Below are 6371 nucleotides of genomic sequence, written 5' to 3'. Positions count from 1 at the left end.
ATTGGTTTTTCATTCAACTATTTGTACACATTTTGATTTGTAACATTGATTGCAGTTACCACAATGTAATAGCATTTTCTCACTCTCTCCCTGTGTTTCTTATTTCCGTTTGTTCTTTTCCCCTCTCTTGTCTTCTGAGTTGTATTCCTGGCTATATGCTGCCCTTTTGATTTCATATGATCACATAATCTAAGAATTGCTTACTACGTTGTGTTACTTTTTGCTTGGAAGATGTCATGGGAGTAAGTTCAGTTCCAGACCTGACAGATGTCTTAGGGTCATGGTTTTGGAAGTTTCAGTGGTCTCTCTGTATCAGACCAGAAACCTGGATCTTCATGATTTTGAGTTTTGTTCTACATTTTCCTCACTCTACCACTCCCTTTGGGAGCAGGTGGCAGTGGTAGCTGGGCACCATCTATTTAGTCTCAGAACCAAGGTCACTAGGGTTCATATGGCCATTAACTATTTGAACAAGTTATTCCACGTGTCTTTGCTTTTCTTCATTCTTATATTTCTTCTGGTCAACCAAGATAGGGAGACCAGTCATTGCACCTTAGATGGCTATTCACGGATTTTTAAGACCCAAGTCACAACTCCCCGCTATAGGATATAGAGCACTATCTTTGTGGACTGTGTCACAGCGGTTGACAATGTTACCGTCTCTCCGTGTGTTTGGTTATGGCTAAGAAGTTTTCATAACTTTACCCGTGTGCTACAGATTCAGGAATATATTTGCAATACATATACATACGTGTATGAGGCTTAGTTTAAAAGTATTGCTATAAAAATACCAAAATGTGAATCTGTGGTTTTCAACATTTCCTAGACAATTCTGAAAGGAGTGTTTCCATCACTAACCATTACCTAAAGAAGCCTGGTGCCGCTTTGGGGTGAGAATCGGATCACTAACTCCAAAGCTGGCAGATCAAGCTTACTGGCTGCTCTTGGGGAGGAAGATGAAGCTTCTGCTCCTATAAAGATTTATAGCCTCAAACTATTTAGGGTCACTGTGTGTCAGAATCTATTTAATGTCAGGGAACTCTTCCTTCCAAAATTCTGTACTTTTGAATTGACAGCGCATCACTCAAGTCATTTTCCTTTTCAGTGTTCTGTGAATTTGGGGAACAGAAGTCTGAACGGGCACAGTGAAGACTGTATGGTGGACAGCGTAAGGTTTTCCAGTTAAATTGTCCTAGGACAGCCCTCGAGACTTCAAAAAATAAGACAGCTGCATTGCTGTGGTGGGAAAAAATTTCCTTGGTGCATCTTCCTTGGGTTTTGACCAATGCAGGTCTGTTTTCTTAAAACATCTCCAATAAATCTATTAAGATCACCTCTTTGGAATCCCCCAAATCAGTTACCATTAACCTTTTGAGTTACCTGTCGGCCTCGACTTGAACTGGCCCAGCACATCTCAGGTGGCATTGTTTCCCTTGGATCTTGGCCTCTGGATCATATCGATAAATCTCAGGCTTGTCCCTAGTTACTGTTTGTTCTATGAAACCATCCTCATTAGCTTTGATCTTGCTTAATCAAAAAGGACTTATGAAAAGATCAGCTCTTGGATCTTTTCATCTGTTTTTTTTAATCATTTTTTTTCCTTCCTAGACACAAATTAAGCATGCTTTTTTTAAATGACATCCTAAAACAAGAGTGTTAGTGAGAAAGTCTGCAGCCATCTTCTGATCATAGAGATGCATTTAAAAGAGATTATATTTGGAATAAATGTGTGCACATATGAACTAGAACTGGAGCAGCAATATTTGCTTACTTTCATGAAAGTATATTCCTGTATGCAATTGTGGGAGCGATACAGGTTCTTAGCCCATTAAGACAGTACACGTGGTAACGTAACAGCACCCCGTGGGCTAGGCGTCACTAAGTTGTTTGTGTACATTATTTCATTTATAGCAGCCCAGTCTTGAAGTGAAAGTATTTCATTGTGACAGATAAGAAAATTACTTTTTTTTTTTTGCACAAATTCATATAAGTACTACTAGGTGGAATTGGGATTGGAACCTAGGATCTCCGTCTCCAGATTTCATGCTTTTAGCCACTGCTGCTTGCTCTCTAGGTGCGTGAATTGGGTGTGCGGTGAATGATTTTTATCACTAAATCTTGGCTGTATCTCACAGAAGATGATAATATAAATAAGTACTTTTTGATTTGTGTGAAAGGTGTTTGTTTTTCTCAAGTCTGTATGATTGCAGGGAACAAATAATATCAGAATAAATACGTTGTTTTTTTTTTTTTTTTCCAAAATTTGAAGTCAGAATTGTCTTTATTGACTTTATTTTCGTTTTTGTACACAAAGAAAAATGTTCATATCCATCATGAACAAAAACTTTAAAAGGCAGAACTAGAAGACATGTGTCCTTCACCAGAGCAAAGCTGTGCTAAGGGTCCAAACATTTCAAGGTTTAAAATAAATATCTTCTTTTTCCAATGTCTACTTTCCTGTCTTCAGAGTGTCACAGGAAACCGAAGCCTATCAGGAATCACAATTTTGCTTAAGAGTCCCGGCTCGCTCACTGTGTTTGGTAACTTGCCATACCGTATCCAGCTTGGTTTGGAGGCGGTATTACAGGGGGAGGAGCTTGTCCCTGGGGAGGCTGAGCACCAAATCCACCCATCCAAGCAGCAGAAGGTGATTGATCTACTCCAAATCCTTGTTGATTCCATGGCTGGCCATATACTCCATAAGGTGGGACTTGCCACCCATTTGCCATGTACTGCCCATACTGTTGGGGGTTTCCATACACTTGGCTCCATTGACCCCACTGGCTGTAGTCCACCTGTTAGAAGTTCTTAGTCATATCAGGAGATTCTTTACCCCAATAGCATTTGACTTGGCCTTCAATCGTGGTGCCATTCACCGAAACAATGGCATGGGCTGCGCTTTCGTGGGTTGAAAATCTGATGAATGAATAGCCCTTCTCTGGAAAATCTCTGATTTCCATAATTTGCCCAAATGGTGAGAATGTCTGTCTCATAAGCTGATCTGTTAACGCGGAAGTAATTCCTCCACAGTAGACAATACAATTTTGGGGGCTTGAGTGGTTTACTACATCTTCAAATCTCAACTGTTTAGTGTTGTTTTCTTGTGTACTTTTTGGAGCAGGTGGCTTACGAGTGGCCCAATTGGTTCTGATTTGACGACCACCCAACCACTGACCTCCCATATGCACAATTGCATTTTCGGCGTCCAGTTTGTTATAAAAAGATACAAAACCATAGCCTTTGGATTTCCCGGTCACTATGTCTTTAACTACCCGGGCATCCGATATTTTACCAAAGGGGGCAAATGCGGATTTGATATCTTCTGTTGTAATTTCTGGACTCAAATCCCCAACAAATACGTGGAAGTGATTGGAAGTGTCTTTTTTCTGGCTACTTGGTGTTGTGGCCCAGTTTACTTTGACTTCCTTTCCCAAAATTTTTCTCCCATTCATAGCAGCTAATGCAGCAGCTGCATCCCTGTGTTCATAAAATTCCACAAAGCAATATGGGTCATTGCTTGTATGCTCTGTGATCATTTTACAGCTTTTACAGGGTCCAATCTGACTAAATAACTGAAGGATAAGGACTTCGGTCACATCTCTGGAGAGGTTACCTACGTATAGAGTCCGGGGCTGCCCATCGTCTTCCATCATGGTGGGTGCGACGGAGCAATCCCGGGACAAGGGGGAGGGCAGGGCTGGGGAAGGGAGGGGGCGGGGAGGAAGGGGAGGGGGGTTCCAGGCACCGGCTAGGGACAGAGGAAAAGGCACCGAACCCTGGTCTTGGGCTTTCTCTAAATATGTTGTTTTAAGGGTTTTTCCTAGAGAGTCATTTTAAGATTTGTGTTGTCAGTGGTTTCTTCAGTAAAGTTGGAATGATTGAAATTTGGTTCATTTGGAAGCCTTCTCAATATTGCTGTGTGCCTTCAGTTTAGCTTTTCATCCTTGTATTAAGATGTCGCTCACCTCTCCATCTTTTTTTTTTCTTATGAGTATTACAGGGTTTATCTTTATAAACAGGTATTTCAAAAGCAATACTATTTGGCTAAAGGCATTTTTAATCTTATCCCAAGTGGATGTTAGGGAATCTTTAACGTCTATAGGGGGAATTTTAGAAACTGTTCTACATAATGCCAACCACAAAGAGCTCTGAATGTAAACTATTGAGCCCATATTGCATATGCGTGGTGCTCTGTTAAAGTGCATCGAAAGGTTACCTTAAATCACGGGTAAACCCACTGACTCCAGAGCCAGACTGCTTGGGATCATACGAGCTGTGTGACCATGGCCAGGTACTTAACCTCTCTGATTTCCTGTCTGTAAAATCGGGATAATGTATCCATCTCCTGATTTATGAGAAACGAAGGAATTCACTTAAGGCCACAATTATTGGTTCTAATCCATAAAACTCTAAAAACAAGTGTTTTTTTATTTCTGTTACTGCTGTTATTTTTGCAAACAAAGCAGTATAAAACCTGATCGGAACTTAGTCTTGGTATATTGCATTTAGTATGAATAATCTTATATTTCACTGCAGAAATACTGTTATGTTTAATTACAGGATGCTAGCACATCCCAGACTGAAGGTGCTAAAAAAAATTGATGTATTTATATTGTACTGCTTTCTAAAGTCTAAAATAATTGAGTTGTGAAATGCATTTGACTCCAAGAGTTCTTAATACTTAGTTGCTCAAACATGTAACGTACATAGAGCTGTGTTTAATGTTCCAGTAAGATCACATTATTTTATAATATGCCTTTAAGACTAGAAGGCTTAAACTCCAGAGAAAGCATTTTGTGTGTTAAGTTCATTTTTTAACAATTCTGGATTCCTTCTGAGGAAAAATGTGTCATCTAGTTAAAATTTTGCTAATTTGTGTAATTTGTACGTTGAGAGCATAAACGTTCACAGGAGAATTTCTAATAATGTGGTTGAGTAGTCATGTTAATTTACTTAATCAGAACTCAAGTATCATCAGTAGTATTTCCAAAAAAGTGATAAAGAAGTAATGGTGGCCAAATTATTTCATTTTAATTTCACTTTAACTTTACATCTCAAAACATAATAAAACTGTTAGGAGATATAGAATTAATGTGCAAAATGAGCCACTGGTAAGCCACAAATTCTCATTACTTCAATAAGGACTTTGCCTAATTCATGAATTTGACCCACCCCTTCCAGTTCTCGGATGAGCAAAGTTATAGATGTATAACAGTGTGTGGATATGGTCCTCTGTGTGTGGATACCACTGTGGACTTGTGCTCAATTTGGGGGTTCTTTTCCCTCAACCCCCATGTTTTGGCTGCTCCATCTGTACTACAGCATGTGACCTTACTTGACTGAAAATGAACACTTTTAAAGGTTAGCCAGCTTAGCAAGGGCTATGTAGTTAGGGAACATGCGCATTTTCATTAGACAGGTGATTGACTGTGTCTTTATGTTCTCACAGAGGCACCTGCTGTGGTGGGAAAGGGACAAACACTTGAATCTGGCCTAAAAGTCCTAAGCCTGCTACTTTAATAACTGTGTGATTGGAGGATAGTTGTGTGGTCCCCCCCCCCCCCCCATCTGTAAAACTAGATAATTGGTTCTCATAGCTTGGAGGATTTTTCAAAGTCCTGACTCAAAGGATGTGACTAATGTTAAATCTAAGGCTCTTGTGCTTGTCTACACTTCTCTTGAATAGCGGGATTCCTGACTAGTCTGGGTTTTTCTGGCAACTCAAAGACTTGGATAAATCAGCCCCAAACACAGCTGAGCTCCAGTCACACCTGGCTACTCATACTTCTGACCCAGCAAGCTTTCTATGAAGAGCCCCGTAATAAACATTTTTGGTTGTGCAGTCTCTACCACATACTTCCTTGTGTTCGTTTGCACGCCTCTGGTCTCTCTGCACCGTGTATGTTCATCCCTTCCACCTGCCTGGGACACTCGTTTCCTCCCCCACCTGGCGTCCTCTCATCCTGCACCAGAAGGACAATGGTTTTCCTCTGTGCCTCGGTCAGCAGCTGACACTGTGGTGAATGGATTTGGTGATTTGCTTATGTTGAAGCACCTATTATATTAGTTCCTTTGATGGATGGAGTCAAACCCAAACCATAGTGTCTTGGGAGCATGTTTGAAAGTTAAAAATTTATTCTCTATCATGTCACTGCATTACAGTTTATGCATTACAGTTTATCACATCACTGCGTGTGTCATGTCACTGCATGGCAGTTTATCATGTCACTGCATGGCAGTCTGTCATGTCACTGCATGACAGTTTATCACATCACTGTGTGTATCATGTCACTGCATGGCAGTTTATCACATCACTGTGTGTATCATGTCACTGCATTACAGTCTATCACGTCACTGCGTGTGTCATGTCA

The 6371-nt window shown here is 40.4% G+C and overlaps 1 pseudogene; it reads right to left on the bottom strand.

The window, feature by feature from the left end:
- Positions 1 to 2415: 2415 nt before the first annotated feature.
- On the bottom strand, positions 2416 to 3711 carry LOC142461250 (nucleolysin TIAR pseudogene; annotated as a pseudogene).
- Positions 3712 to 6371: the final 2660 nt, after the last annotated feature.

The sequence above is a fragment of the Tenrec ecaudatus genome, chromosome 11, assembly GCF_050624435.1.
Source record: "Tenrec ecaudatus isolate mTenEca1 chromosome 11, mTenEca1.hap1, whole genome shotgun sequence".
Taxonomy (NCBI): Eukaryota; Metazoa; Chordata; class Mammalia; order Afrosoricida; family Tenrecidae; genus Tenrec; species Tenrec ecaudatus.
The sequence above is the reverse complement of the archived record's forward strand: the minus strand, read 5'-3'. Positions and strand labels throughout refer to the sequence as shown.